Source organism: Contarinia nasturtii, unplaced genomic scaffold, assembly GCF_009176525.2.
Source record: "Contarinia nasturtii isolate CC-2019 unplaced genomic scaffold, AAFC_CNas_1.1 Cnas_scaffold_2166, whole genome shotgun sequence".
Taxonomy (NCBI): Eukaryota; Metazoa; Arthropoda; class Insecta; order Diptera; family Cecidomyiidae; genus Contarinia; species Contarinia nasturtii.
The window spans coordinates 204,951-220,480 of NW_022199493.1; the positions used below are offsets into that span (position 1 = coordinate 204,951).

Below are 15,530 nucleotides of genomic sequence, written 5' to 3' on the forward strand. Positions count from 1 at the left end.
AAACAAAACAAAACAACTTGAAAATGTCAATCATGTTATTTGCAAAAATTTGGAGAAATATTTCAAGGTTAAACCATTTATTTAAGCATTATCAATATACATACATGACTTTTTGATGAAAAGTGGCCAAAAATTGTATAAATATGTTGGAATTCATATCAAGAAGCTTCATATTTTCAATTGAAATCGGTGGTTTAAATAATTATTAAAGAAATTGTTAAAATAGTAATAGTAAAAACAATAAATTTTTGGAAATATATTTACTGAATCATATCAGTCTCTAGATTTTGTGGAATAAAAAAAAGAATGACGCATTTAAAAGTAGACTTAAAAATTTTCCTCACTCTTACTCATTGAACAATTACTGTAATTAAAAATTCCCTTTTGAAATTCTGTTCGTTTAGCATCAACTGTGTGAAAAGACGGTGAGCGGTTTTCTTGGGTCTTCATTAGAAATGCAAATGCGCTGACTTGCATCGTTATTGCGACATTGAACATGCAATGCTAACAAGCAAGGTGAAGAGAGAGAAAAGTGAGACATGGCTGCAGCCAGCAGGTGTTGATGTGATTAGACGCGTCAGAGATGTAAAAGTAAATGTGTATTTTTGCAGAAGACATGTTGAGTGTTTTTTTTTACAAGTAACGGTTATTTTGATGAAACAGTCTTGAAATGTGTTAAAGACATTCTGTGGTATAGTTTTTTTCTTACACAAGATGAATGACATTTATTACGGCCATTTTACGACCCATAAATATGGGATTTACATTATATCAAATATCATTGGCAATTTTTGTTATCTAGCATAGAAATTAAGTATTAAAATCTAAGCTGACATTTTATTAGCTAAAAATGCTATAAAATGCAAAAAAAACTCAATTTGTCAATATTTGATGTGAGATCGCACATCTTATAGAGATCTACTCTCATGCAAGCATCACATTTCTTTGGAAAAATGCAGTAACCGGTATCTCATTATAACCAAAATTACATTTTTTGATCTAGGAGATTTTATCATATACTTTCCATCGAAACTTTCTACACCATGACGGTGCATGACCGCTATCTATCAAAATATGTAATCACATATGCCAAGAACTTTTTCAATTAACATTTAACTACTAGGTGTACTAAAAGAACCATTTTTTTGTAGAAACGTGCAATTCGTGCAGTTTGCAATTTCTCATTAAAATAACTGTATTAGAAAAAAAACATTCTGACACAACAATTGAAATATTTATGTATTACTTATTATTTTTATATTTATAATAATAATATTTATTATTATTATATTTATATAATTATTCATATTGAAACTAATTTTTTTAATCAATTTTATTATTGTAAATAGAAATACAATTCACATGGCCATTTTCCATTTTCATTGTTAATTTAAAAAAATCCCAAAACAAATTAAATTCATTTCTCTACTGTATTTATTCATTTCATTTTTTTTATCCAAATCGGCTTGTTTGAATTATAAACCAAAAGATTTTGAAAATTTAGTTTTCTACCAATTTTTAAATGGAAAATGTATTTTTCAGATTTTTTTGGCCAAATGTAATTTCAATTGGGCTACGACGCATGTAATTCGAGTTCATTGACAAGATGAAAATTCACAAAGTCAATAATGTATATAAATCGTCTCAGTTCAAAACTCTTAGATTTCTCTCAAAAAAGGAGGTATATGAAAAGATCCTTTTGAAATCACACAAGAAACTCTCGAACTTTTATAATTCTTAATAGTGTAAATTTTACACGTTTTTAAGTTGTTGTCATGATCAGATACACAATAAACTCGAACTTTATGAAAATTATCATTAAACATTTTCCAAAATTCTGAAATGAATTTGGTATTTCAGTAAATCGAAAATTAATAGCGCAAGCAAAATCCCCAAAATGTGTATGTAAGTTTAGTTAAATTAAACCAATTGCTGTTTCTAATTGATTTGATGAAAAAGCTGAAAAAGAGTTATTTGTTTGGTCGTAGACAAAAGCGATTTTCTATTCTCCCATTATTTGGTGACGGGAATATTGAATACAACATTGTTTTCAATAAATTTTAATTTTATTATGATTTTCTCAATTCTTGTGTATTTTTATATTATATAAACACATATTATTAAATAGTGTCAAATGCAACAAAATAAAGCGCCGGAGGCACAAATGAATACCTATCAAAAATTATTTTAACAAATAATTCAATTTATTTCCGTTGGGATAGCAGAATTTCAAATGGATTGACCTTTGTTTGTTGTTTTACGGATAATTTTCCAGCAATGTACAAGAACCGTTATTGAAAAAAAGTTAGCTAGGAGAAAAAAAAAACAATACAGTATTTAAAAACGTATTTACTAAAATGTGGAATGAATGCACTTTTTCTGTTCCATCGTTCTGCAATGCAGAATCAATGCAATGAATATATTGCAAGTGCATAAAAATCGGATAGAAAATGGAAATATTTCACTGGAAATCACTCGCTTCTATGTGTGACGGTCGTGTGTAGAAACTTGAATTGGTGCGGTCATTGTATCGAACCTATTGTAACACATCACGAAGATGGAAATGCAAGCAACTTGATTAATAACAGTTATTCTAATTATAACAATCATGTCGTCATTTTGGAATGCGTTTACACATTTATAATTGTATATGTGCTGTGTGGAGTCGCTACGGCATAACATATTTGCATCGTTTTTATTTCATGATAACAACATTATGGTGAGAGAAAATGTGTGTGGATGTGACACAATGATTGAAATTGATGTTAATTCTCGTCCGAATGTTTTAATTTTAATGTCAGTGGCCCTAATTAATGCGATGGCTTAGGAAGCTAATGAAATTAAAAAAATGTTTACATTCACCTAAGACACTGAGCAGTGAACTCTCGAGTGGAAAAAAAACTGAATTAAACTAAAGTGGCTATCAAATTGTAACCCATCGCATGAAATTGTTGACAAGAGAATTCAGTTCAATCATCCAAGCCGCAGATAATAAAAATAAAAACGAAAAACATCTAACCACATATTTTTCTACTTCAGTTAATAATTTATCTGTCTGAATTTGAGAACAACACAGTTAAATTCCATAACATGGTTGATTTTTCAATTGCACGACGCTGAAAAAAGTCAGTCGGCTTGGTGGAGAAAAAAATGTTTATTTTTCTTTTGATTTTCTCTCGAGACTCTACCAACGATTTTGTTGAAGTTAGAAAAACCATTAACACGAATAAATTAAATAATTATAAATTCTTCGGAGCATTTGAAAGAAAGAATGAACGACGAGATGGGAAAAGTTGGCGTGTGATGACGGTACACATACACACTTCGTCGACCTATGAAAAGTGAATACAAAGTGCATCACTTGATGCTGTGCAAAATCATCATTTGACGATGGTGAAAAAAGAATCCATCATCGGTACAAGATTTGCCATTTTCTTAAACTTGAAAAACAAATAAACAAACGATACCGTAAACAGTGCGTCGTCGTTTTTTTAAAACAAGTTTCGTATTTTTTATTGCCATACACTTGTACCACGAGATCGCTATGTGGATCGCATTTTTAAATACATAAGACATGTCTACGTGCACAACAATTGCTTGAAAAGTAAAACAAACACAAATACACATTTCGTTGCAAATTAAACATTCATTTAAATTCCGCCACAAAAAAAAAATGGCACATAGAAATTTCCATCGAAAGGGTTATTATGATTTTGAATAGAGTTCATGACACTGAAAATCAAATGTACAAATTTACTATCGGAAAAAAATGTTTACTCTTCACCAAATACTGACATTTTTTCCCTATTTTTAATTTCTGAACAAAAAATAAAATGTGAAATCTACCGATCACACGAATGCAATACTCTTTGATGAACCAAATTCGCTTCGGTTTTCTTTTGCTAATCAATTAGTTTTTCATTTGTAATGGAGGCGAATTCAAAATGTCATCAATTCTCTCACTGAATGCATGTATTTGATTTTTTTCACGCCGAAACATAACCAAGCAAACAGTGATAAAGTGAAGAACGCGGAACTGAACATAATCAAGTTAAGTGTGAGATATAGTGAGCGCGTCTGATCAATACCGTTGTTTTGTTTTGCTTTTTATTTTTCGTATCAATTTTTCGTGAAAATGTCGCAAGAAGAGGACAAAAAATTATTAGAAGATTTGGAAGCATTAAAACAGAAATTGAATGGTTCATCAATTAAAGATGTACTTATTCCTGCTTTGGATGAAATGATTGCCGCTTTGGACGATACTTCGAATTCCACAACATCTTCTTCAAGTACGGCTTCATCTTCTGAGGCACAGCTCTCTACTTCGAATCAAGTACCAAATAGTCCAGAAAATGTTTTAAATCCCAACCCGAGCCAATCGATTGAATGTGAAGTATGCCATTATTCATATTCAAACCTTCAATATCTTAAAAATCATCAAAGGGTCTTTGAAAATAAAAAGATTTGTTGCGTTTGCAAAAAACTATTTGAAAGCGCGGATAGTCTTAACAAACATATGGAGCTATTTGGAAAAAAATTCACTTGCTGCATATGTAGAAGAAAAAGAGATGATTCGGATGCATACAAATTTTATTCTCATATTGGCAACTGCAAGCGACTAAGGCGACTATCATTACATTGAACGGCACATATAAGAACAAAAACTGAACACATGACAAACAGGTGACAAATTTCGCCCGTGCAAGATTGGTTTAATCATTACTAACAACTATTCGGCGATTCTATTGCGATACAATTGGAGTTCTTCAAATGGTATAATCACGGGATAAAAAATAAACTTGTATGTCAATTTTCCTTTCTTCCAGATCGATGACAATCCACCATAAGAGAAAAAGACGACTTTGAAATGTCATTCAAAAACATCATTACATTCACAGTTATACAAAGGTACGAAATCACGTCTCAATTGCTATCCAATCAGTTGATTGTTCAGATTCAATTTTTGATGAATATTCTTTTATTAAATTCCTCAATATAGATCACAATTGCTGGCATAACCGGTTAAATTGAAGCGAATCGAGTACCAATAACTAGATAAAAAGCATCGATCATCACGGAGAAACATTCGAACAAAGAAGCAAAAGATTCCAAATAGATTGATATACAATTTTTTATTCACATTTTGATATGTAAAATTGAAAACAAAGTATGCTGCAAATAAATGAAATCATAATAGTTTTTCACGAAACAAATCCCAAGTTTTTGTTTATTTGAAAAAAAAAAAAAAATGTGAAAACTTTTAAGGGGCGTAATGAAATGGACAGAAGTTGAAATAATGGCGCTACATACGGCTACATACAAAACGAATTCGTTTCAACGTCAATTTATTCGCGCCATGACAGAATTGAACATAACCAAGTAAAGAGTGAAATATAGTGAGCACGTCTCATCGATACCGTTGTTTTGTATTTTATTTATTTTTCGTATCAATTTGTGGTGAAAATGTCGCAAGAAGAGGACAACAAATTATTAGAAGATGTGGAAGCCAATGTTAAAGGGAAATCGAAACGTGCATCAAATAAACGTGGATTTATATATATGTTGGAAAAAGTACTCGCCGTTATGGACGATAGTGAAACTCCATCAATAACTGATTCAAGTACGGCTTCATCTCTTGAAGAACCTTCATCTTCTGAAACACAGCCTTCATCTCCTGAACGATGGATTAGATGTGAAGCCTGCCAATCTAAGTTACAGCATTCATTGCCTGAACCACAGCCTTCATTGCCTGAACCACAGCCTTCATTGCCTGAACCACAGCCTTCTACATCGAATCAAACACCAAATATCCCAGAACACAATCCCAACTCGAGCCGATCGATTAAATGTGAAGTTTGCCATTCAAAATTCGCAAACCTCAAAAATCTTAAAAGTCATCAAACGGAATGCGAAAATAAAAAGATGTGTTGCGTTTGCCGACAACAGTTTATTGACGTTGATAGTCTTAACGAACATACTGAGCAGTTTGCAAGAGAATTGAAATGCTGCATGTGTGAAAGAAAAGGAGATGAATCGGATGCAAACAAATTTTGTTCTCATAGTTACCAATGCAAGCGACAAAGTCAGATTTCGTCATCATCATCATCATCACAATGAACAGAACATAAAACAACAAAAACTGAACACATGACAAACAGGTGACAAACTGTGCCTGTGCAAAAATTGGTTTAATCATTACTGACAACTTTCGGCGATTCTGTTGCGATACAATTGGAGTATTTTAAATGGTATATTTATTTAAAAATTCATTAATCATGCGATGAAAAATAAACTTGTATGTCAATTTTCCAGATCGATGACAATCCACCGGAATGAGAAAAAGGGACGACTCTTAAATGTCATTCAGAAACATTCACAGTTATACAAAGGTACGAAATCACGTCTCAATTGCTATCCAATAAGTCGATTGTTCAGTTTCAATTTTTGATGAATATTCTTTTATTTAATTCCTCAATATAGATCACAGTTGCTGGCATAACCGGTTAAATTGAAGCGAATCGAGTACCAATAACTAGATAAAAAGCATCGATCATTACGGAGAAACATTCGAACAAAGAAGCAACAGATTCCAAATAGATTGATATACAAAATTTTATTCGCATTTTGATATGTAAAATTGAAAGCAAAATATGCTGTAAATAAATGAAATTATAATAATTTTTCACGAAACAAATCCCAAGTTTTTGTTTATTTGAAAAAAAAAAAAAAAATTGTGAAAACTTCTAAATGGCGTATTTAATGAAATGGACAGAAGTTGAAATAATGGCGCTACATTCGGCTATATACAAAATGGATTCGTTTCGACGTCAATTAATTTATTCGCGCCATAACAGAATTGAACATAACCAAGTAAAGAGTGAAATATAGTGAGCACGTCTGATCGATACCGTTGTTTTATATTCTATTTATTTTTCGTATCAATTTTTCGTGAAAATGTCGCAAGAAGAAGACAAAAAATTATTACAAGGTGTGGAAGCCAGTTATAAAAGGAAATGGAAAGGTGCAAAAATTCAGATTGCCGTTTCGGCCGATAGTTCAACTTCATCGAATGAACCACAACCTTCTACGTCGATTCAAACACCAAATATCCCAGAATACAATCCCAACTCGAGCCAATCGATTAAATGTGAAGCCGGCCATTCTAATGCACAGCCTTCATTTCCTAAACAACAGCCTTTTACGTCGAAACAACTACCAACTATCCCAGAATACATACCCAACTCAAGCCGATCGGTTAAATGTGAAGTTTTTCATTCTAAGGCACAGCCTTTTACTTCGAATCAAACAGCAAATACCCCAGAAAACCTTCCCATGTATGAATGTTTAGTTTGCCATGGTGAATTCCCAAACTTTAATTATTTTGACACTCATAAAAAAAAACACAAAGAAAAAAATATTTGTTGCGTTTGCAAAAAACTATTTGAAAGCGCTGATAGTCTTAACAAACATACGGAGCTATTTGGAAGAAAATTCACTTGCTGCATATGTGGAAGAAAAAGAGATGATTCGAATGCATACACATTTTATTCTCATAGTACCAAATGCACGCGACGAAGTCGGCCATAATCATCATCACATTGAACGGAACATAAAACAACAAAAACTGATCACATGACAAACAGGTGACATACTGTGCCTGTGCAAAAATTGGTTTAATCATTACTGACAACTTTCGGCGATTCTGTTGCGATACAATTGGAGTATTTTAAATGGTATATTCATCGAAAAGGTTCATTAATCACGGGATAAAAAATAAACTTGTATGTCAATTTTCCTTTCTTCCAGATCGATGACAATCCACCATAAGAGAAAAAGACGACTTTGAAATGTCATTCAAAAACATCATTACATTCACAGTTATACAAAGGTACGAAATCACGTCTCAATTGCTATCCAATCAGTCGATTGTTCAGTTTCAATTTTTGATGAATATTCTTTTATTTAATTCCCCAATATAGATCACAGTTGCTGGCATAACCGGTTAAATTGAAGCGAATCGACCGCCAATAACAGGATAAGGAAGAAAAGTATCGATCATCACAGAGAAACACTTAAACAAAAAAGCAACAGATTCCAAATAGATTGTTCTAAAAAAAAATTATTCGCATTTTGATATGTAAATTTGAAAGCAAAATATGCTGTAAATAAATGAAATCATAATAATTTTTCGCGAAGTAAATGCCAAGTTTTTGTTTATTTCAATTCAAACGACGTGCCGCTAGAAATCACACAATGAAAGCAAAGTAAGCTAACGACGAGAGCAATGCAAAAATAAAATAAAAGGTAAACATTAAATTAAGCTTGATTCAGTGCAGAAATCATTAAATAAAACGGAGAAAACATCGAAATGAAGTGAAGAAAAACACACCTCTCTATGATTGGATATTTAAAATCTCTCACCAGATGAGCGACGATGATGGACAATGTGTCAAGAGCATACACAGTACACACACTGGGCTGCACTGCATTCCATCATAAAAATCAATTTGATGAATGTAATCATAAGATAGATAAAATCAAATGACCTGTAGAAAAAGATAAGCGCGATATAGCAAGCGATGTTGCGCATATGGTACGTGAGTGTCAATTTTTCTGCACATTGGTTGATGGTCAAGTTTCTATTCTAAGAACTGATAACCGGTGTTGTTCGGCGTTTGGTTTTGATTTGATTGGAGTTGTTTTGTCGATCGTTTTCAATGGTATGGTATTTACAGCCAATGTTTATAATTGCAATGAAAATCCGGTTATTATCATGCACACATCCAATTTGACAGACTTTGCTGCTTAATAAGAACGACTGTCTAACGAAACATTTGCGTGGAAAATAAAATCGGTTTCGATATGAAGTACATTGGACAGCATAACTTGAATTTAATATAAGAGGATTAACAATTTGAATTGTGTGTACAACTCACAGTACATAACAGATCTGGAGTGGTCGTTTACGCTGAATTACATTCGAAGTACAATTAAAAATGACAGAATTAAGATGTAAGAAATCCGAAGAATATTCAAAAACGAAAGCGAGTGAATTAAAGTCTTTATTTCAAAGAACAAAGCAGAAAAAAAACATCAAATCGAAGTCGAATAAATAAATCATTTTTTTTGTCTCTTTTTTCTTCGTCGAACCGATCCGACGACTAAATCGTGTGATAGCCTTTGTGTTGCCGTCACATAATTATTTGCCAGTGTCATGTATTTTGTCTGGTATACAATGCAACCGGCAAACGATATAATAAACCAAATATCGAAAATTATTTGAGCACACACAATATAGCACCACAAACCAAATATGTTCAGCACACGAAATGTAGCAACAATTCCATTGTGCAGCATGTTTTCATAGCAAATAAACAGAGCGGCCGGCAGAACCGAAAAAAACAACGACAAACAAAACACACGCACTACTATGCAGCTCCGCTGTTGGCTCGCTTGTCCTGCTGCAGCACCGAATCAACGTCCAACAAATTTAATCACATTATCATATAAACAGCAGAGGGTTTTTGATCGTACAACGGTCGGGAATTATATTTCTGCCGTACACACACATTGCATGCAAAACCATACATGGTGCCACCGCACCGACCCTCCATCTCTTTTGCTCTTCTCGCATTTCTCCCTTCCTCGTGCACAATTCATTCATGGCGTGCGCGTCTTCTTTTCGCTCCGCTTCGCCATACGTGCGTCGTATGTTTTGAATTGCTCTCGTTGCACTTGATTATGTTGAATGAAAGCATGTCTCTCGCACGCTCTCCCATTCAGTCGAAATTGAGCCGTCGATGAGGGAACGTGTACCACACACACATAATATATATATATATATATTGGTTCATTTTAACGTGTCGCGTTTTTTCAAAAACTCGTTTCGTTGGCGATATTTCGTGCACGTGATTTTTACATTGCATATTTTCGGTGTTTGCTTCAATTTTTGGCCCATTCACAAAGAAACAAAAACATTCGATACAATTTTTACCGAAATTGTCATTTTTGTGTGATTAAATTTATTGAATTGAATGATTGTAAACGTGAGACAGCGAATAAAACATACATTCAAACAGACAAAAAAGGGAAAAAAGTGTAAGACAAGCAAAAAGACGACGAAAAAAAAAAACAAAAAATTTTAGTCAGTCGAGAAAGGAATACGTTTACATTCAAGGTAGAAAAATAAATTTAAACGAAGAATAATACAAACACATACAATTGGAAACCGGTGTTCATTGCATTTATTTATGGTTTGGTATTATTTCTGTTGTTTCAAACTAGTGCATTTTATTTCGATTGTCGAATTTGTTGAATATGTGTAATTAAAGAACGGAAAAAAGCGAAGGGGATCGAATGGCGACAACAACAAAAGAAATTCGATTGAAACCGAAGGGAAAATACACATTATTCAAACTAGAATTTTTGTGTTTTCAACCAGATCGAATTCGAAGCGATCATATTGCAAACTCTTCTTGCCGAAAAAAGTGACAGAAATTACAAAAAACACAAACAAGTGACAAACCGTAGTGTTTTACGTGCACACTGTTTTTTTTTTGTTACATATATATACAATTTTTTTTGTGAAATGTTACTGAGATTTTAACGGAAAACAATTTAATCCAATGGAATTATTGTGTTGACATAAAGGGAAAATAGTGAAAAGAGAATTGAAAGAAAAATAAGTTGGAAACAAATTCAAAAGTATTGACGGATTTTTAAAGTTGAACATAATCAACGCCGGCGATTGGAATACATGGTTTTGTTTTGGCGGAGCGCAAAATAAAAATACAAAGACAAAAGGATTCATAATAATATCAACAATAAAAAATTATCATAGGTATGTACACAGATAATTGATATTTTGAGGCTTTGGAATGGGAAGCACACACGTTTCGCTTCAGCAAACGAGTGATTCTCACTTCACACGATGCCTCCAGAGCTTCAAAGTGAAAATGGCATTTATTTATTTTTTTCTCTCTTTCAATGTTTTGAAAGAAGCATAGAGAAATTGAGTCGTAATTATTGAGACGACCATTGCCATTTAGAGGAGGAAAAAACGGCATAACAATCAAAAACAAGTAGTAGTTATATGTGGCAGGTGTTTGATTATTATTACTAGAACTTCCTATCCATTTGATTCGTTTTCTCTTCGTTTCTGCCAACTGTCTGATTGAAATGTGAGTGTGTGTGTTTAAGTTTTGATTCACCGTATTTTCGGCTGATCGATTTTGAACTTGAGCCAATTTACGTGTATACATTGCCAATTTGAAATGACCACATTCCGAAAATAGACATCAATCACATCAATCTATTTGTTCATTCAATGAGATTTCAATAATCCCATTCGATTCGATAAACATTTTCAGTATGAAAAAAAAAAAACTAGCGAACGAGAAGTGATTTCGATCGGAACAAAAAATCATGATCGTCGTGGTTGGTGGAGGTGTTAGTCATTTGTTGATAACCGTTTATGTGTACACGAGATGAGCATAATCTTACCAATTTTTTTTATTGTTGCCTTCGTCGATGCTCATTGGTTTATTGCGAAATCGTTGATCACAATCAATAAAACTCAATAAATAGCACATCGCACATAATCGTGCAATGCATTTTAAAGGCCACCACAAAATTCAATTCGCCATTTAAGCGCATCGTATCGCGCTCGTAAAATGCATTCCAAAGAGACTGCAAACTGGCAGCCATCAGCAAGCTGATTGGTCAGATTAAAAAGATTTCTTACTAACATATTACATCAAATAATTGAAGCATTAACGATGATCGTCGAGACCATGATTGATATCTCCCATGGCTCACTCTCTGCTTTGCTCTCGCTCTCTCTCACACCCTCTGTTCGATGCATCCATCTAATAGACAACGAAATAGAGATAATGGAAAGCCATAAACCGAAAATGAATGAAAGATGAATTCAAACCGAATAAGCGCAAAAAAATCCGAAGAAATTTCAAGTCAGAAATATCGCGCTGATATGAGACTGCGAACGACGGTTCAATAGCATTCGAAAGACAGCAAAACTGAAGGGATAAAATCGAAGCAGAGAAGCAGAAAATATACATAGCATTATCGAATACTAAAGTAAAATAGACTTGGTGTGTCTGTTGCTGTTAGTCTTTTTTTCTCTGTTGCTTTCTGCAAGTACTAAATTTATCGTTATTGATGGCTGCATAATAAATGCAGCATCTCATTTTGACTTTGTAGCGGCGCGCGATATTGCATGCGTACGAAAATGGAATGTTTTTTTTTCTAAAATCATTGGCACGATAATAGCAAACAAAATCGCCTAAGAATTTATTATTTTACATGCAAAACCAGAAACGGTTGGATACGATCGAGGCTTGAATATTATGGTTGACGCGAAGATGACGGATGATAGCCAACCGCAACCGTGGTCCGACCGCCACACGGGCAACATATTACACATACTCGCTTTGCTCTCTCGACATCGCCATCTCTCAAATCATAATAACAACAGAAAATATTCGTTTTTATGTTGCTGTTGTTGTTGTTGTTGCTGCTGTCGATTGTGTGTGTGTGTCTTTTTCTTTTTAAAATAAAAATTACCTGTTTGGCATGTGAGGTTTTTATTGTTTTTGTGTTGTTGTTGCTCATTTTTCCCTTGCATGCTTCATTTTACCCGGTTGGTCGTCGTCAGTCGCATTGCAATTATTATAGTTTATTTTCTTCTTGGATATTGTATCTTTGATTTCGAATTTCTCAAGTCTGAATAGACCAACCATTCCAATCGTATGCACACATTTCAGTTAACTCCTTCTCTCACTCGCTCGCATTCGGTCGGCTCATTTGTGGCAATGAACAGCTTGAACTACGTTTATTATAGGCCTAGCCATATTAATGCCGGATTGCGCTTCATTGCATGTGTGCGATGCCACACAATCCAAAGTGCAATTACCATTTTACTCTCTGTGATCAGTATTATTTATACAGATATATATATTTATTTTTGTGCAACATTCTTTGGCCGAACGAACAAAATCAAATGTACAAAACAAAATACACCAGCAAACATATTGCATGCCCATTCAAATAGACTACATTATATATATTGTTTAATGTGTATGCACCAAAAATATCAACAACGTGGTCAACATTTTATTCTTCGAACCACACACTCAAATTCTTTGTCTTTCACTCTGTCTCTTTCTCCATCATCATTCCGTACGGCCGTATGCTATATTTACAATCGAAAATGTGGATTTTGATTTATTTAATTGCGCATACAATCTCCGAAGCATGATCGAACATTTTGAAGCTGTTCACATACCGAATTTAAGTGTTTTGATGTTAAAACCAAACAAACGTAACCATTCATATTTATTGATTTTTGAAATATGTTCGCGATGTTTATTTGAATTTCGTTCATTTTTTTTATTTTTGGTTTCTTCTTCAATCTCTTTTGGCTCAATTAAAACATGATTCAACATTGAAATTGGAATTGTTGGATCCCAGTTAAAATTATACGCAAAGAAGAAAGAAGGGCATTTATTTGGAGGGACTGAGAGATCCGATTGAAATTCAAATTAAGATGGCTGCATTTACATTTTCTTTTGTGCAAAATTTCGCCAAAATACCAAATAATTCTGCTAAAATTCCCAAAAATTCGGTTAAACTCTTTCTATTTTCTTCCATTTCAAAAAAAATCGTTAAAATTGTTTGATTCTCCACAAAAATTCACCGGACCCACGGTGAATGTCTGTTTCAATGACGCAAGTCGCTGTCAATTGCAATATGAGTGTTCAATATAATTTCATTCTTTTGCCGTACGAAATGAAAAACAACCAAAACATTTATGCTGTTGGAATCGATGTGTGAGAATGTCATTATGGATGCCAACATCGTGCATGTGCGCAAAATATGATGAAATGGCGTTTTGATAACAAAACTGGCCGAACAACTCCAACGGGAAAATCGCTATACTATACATGCATAAATGATATTTGCCTTAAAGAACGACTGAACACGAAAAAAAACTAACGTACACGGATTATCGTTATTATTGTTATTATGAAGAAGTTGTAGTAATGATGATCGTTGAAAGGAAGAGAGAAAAAAAAGTTGAAAAAAAGTCTCTCTTTTTCTCTCACTCAAAACGGGCAAAGTTTTATGACCAAGAATATCTCCAACGATCTGATTATAATTAGTTGAGAAGTAATCCAGTTATGAGTTGGATTTTTAATTGAGAGCTAAAAAAATACTTTCGAAAGATATTGTGAGTGAGTGTCGATTAACGAATGCAACAGCAACAACAGCAGTGCGCACACATTCCTTTGCCGCAATTCAGTGTGGATAGTAAAGTGTTGCATTTTGGTTTCTCAATGAGTTAAACTTGACTTAAAAGCGACTCTCTTTCAGATAGAGGCAGTGAGAGAGATAGCGAGCATGAACTGGAGAGAGCAAAAAAATAAAGAGCAGAAGCTGAAAATCAAATGTGGTTAGTATGGCGACGATGTTTCGTTTCATAAAATTCGTTAGTATGCTTATGTTGTTGCTGTTGTATATTTTTTTCTCTCTTCATCTCTATCTCGCCAACAAACTCAACTTGGCATGCAGGATGTTGTTGTTCAGAGTTTAAACTGCATTGCAACTACATCGTGCGTTTCATACACAAAGACTATGTGGTATTCCTTGTTTGATTGAAGTGATCAAGTGAGGTAGTGTGGTTGCCTAAAAGGAATAAAACAACAAAAAAAAGAAGACCAACAACAGCAGCGTCAGTGGCAGCAGTAACGCAGAGCGGCTATAAAATGAGCGAGTTGAGTGTGTGTATTTTGAAAATGTAATTTTACCTGTGGCACATATAAAAATGCTATATTTTCCATGAAGCAATGGAAATGGCAGCATGAGAGAGTCCAACATGGGCGCGCATACATATGAACACGTAATTACATTCTACCGTATATGTGTGTCGAATGTTACCTTTTTTTTCTCTCTATCCACTTTGCATCATTGCTACACGGTGCCGTCGTCGTCGTCGTCGTCTTCGCTCTTTTTATTCAACTAAAAACTTCTTTCTTCGTTCATGTGTGTTGTTGTTGTTTTTTTCATTATCGTTCGCGCTTTCAACATTTTCTTATTTGTATCCATCACACATTCGATTCGGTTGTGTCTTGACTTCTTGCAAACATGAACAATGGAGTTTGTGTGATCTCTCTCGCTACACACATACACTCACACTAATCGAACAAAGAAAGACCAAAGAACTTAATACTTGTGTATCAGAATTACCGATACACAAAACGTTTCGCTGCTACGTTCGATACAACAAAAATCGTATATTCGTTCGCGCGTTCACACACTTCAAGAGGAGCCTCTTGAATGTTATTAAGCCGGAGAAAAGACGACGAACAAAACCAACCGAATAAAACTGTTTGAGAATATAAAAAAAAGTAGTGTTGTAAAGCACACGGCAAACCGTACACAAAGAAGAAGTCAACAACAAAACGACGTCATCGAAACGAAGAAAAATCGCCAACCAAACAAATACATGCGTT

General features: G+C 33.8%; 1 protein-coding gene and 2 long non-coding RNA genes across 5 annotated transcripts in view; all 3 read left to right on the top strand.

The window, feature by feature from the left end:
• Positions 1–3,973: 3,973 nt before the first annotated feature.
• LOC116347907 lies at positions 3,974–6,694 on the top strand. Of its 2 annotated transcripts, none has more exons than XR_004201734.1 (5): positions 3,974–4,773; positions 4,827–4,908; positions 5,000–6,248; positions 6,313–6,389; positions 6,481–6,694. It is a non-coding gene; the product is annotated as an uncharacterized LOC116347907 (long non-coding RNA). The 2 variants fall into 2 exon arrangements; XR_004201735.1 differs by having other exon boundaries at positions 3,974–4,683.
• A 145-nt stretch (positions 6,695–6,839) lies between these two features.
• On the top strand, positions 6,840–8,065 carry LOC116347909. Its single transcript, XR_004201736.1, has 3 exons — positions 6,840–7,733; positions 7,807–7,888; positions 7,980–8,065. It is a non-coding gene; the product is annotated as an uncharacterized LOC116347909 (long non-coding RNA).
• A 1,737-nt stretch (positions 8,066–9,802) lies between these two features.
• Positions 9,803–15,530, top strand: part of LOC116347928 (protocadherin-like wing polarity protein stan) — a 91,419-nt gene continuing 85,691 nt past the window's right edge. For both annotated transcript variants that reach the window (XM_031778738.1, XM_031778737.1), the window contains exon 1: positions 9,803–10,840. The gene's annotated coding sequence lies outside the window, so the exon portion shown is untranslated. The remainder of the gene's footprint in view (positions 10,841–15,530) is intronic.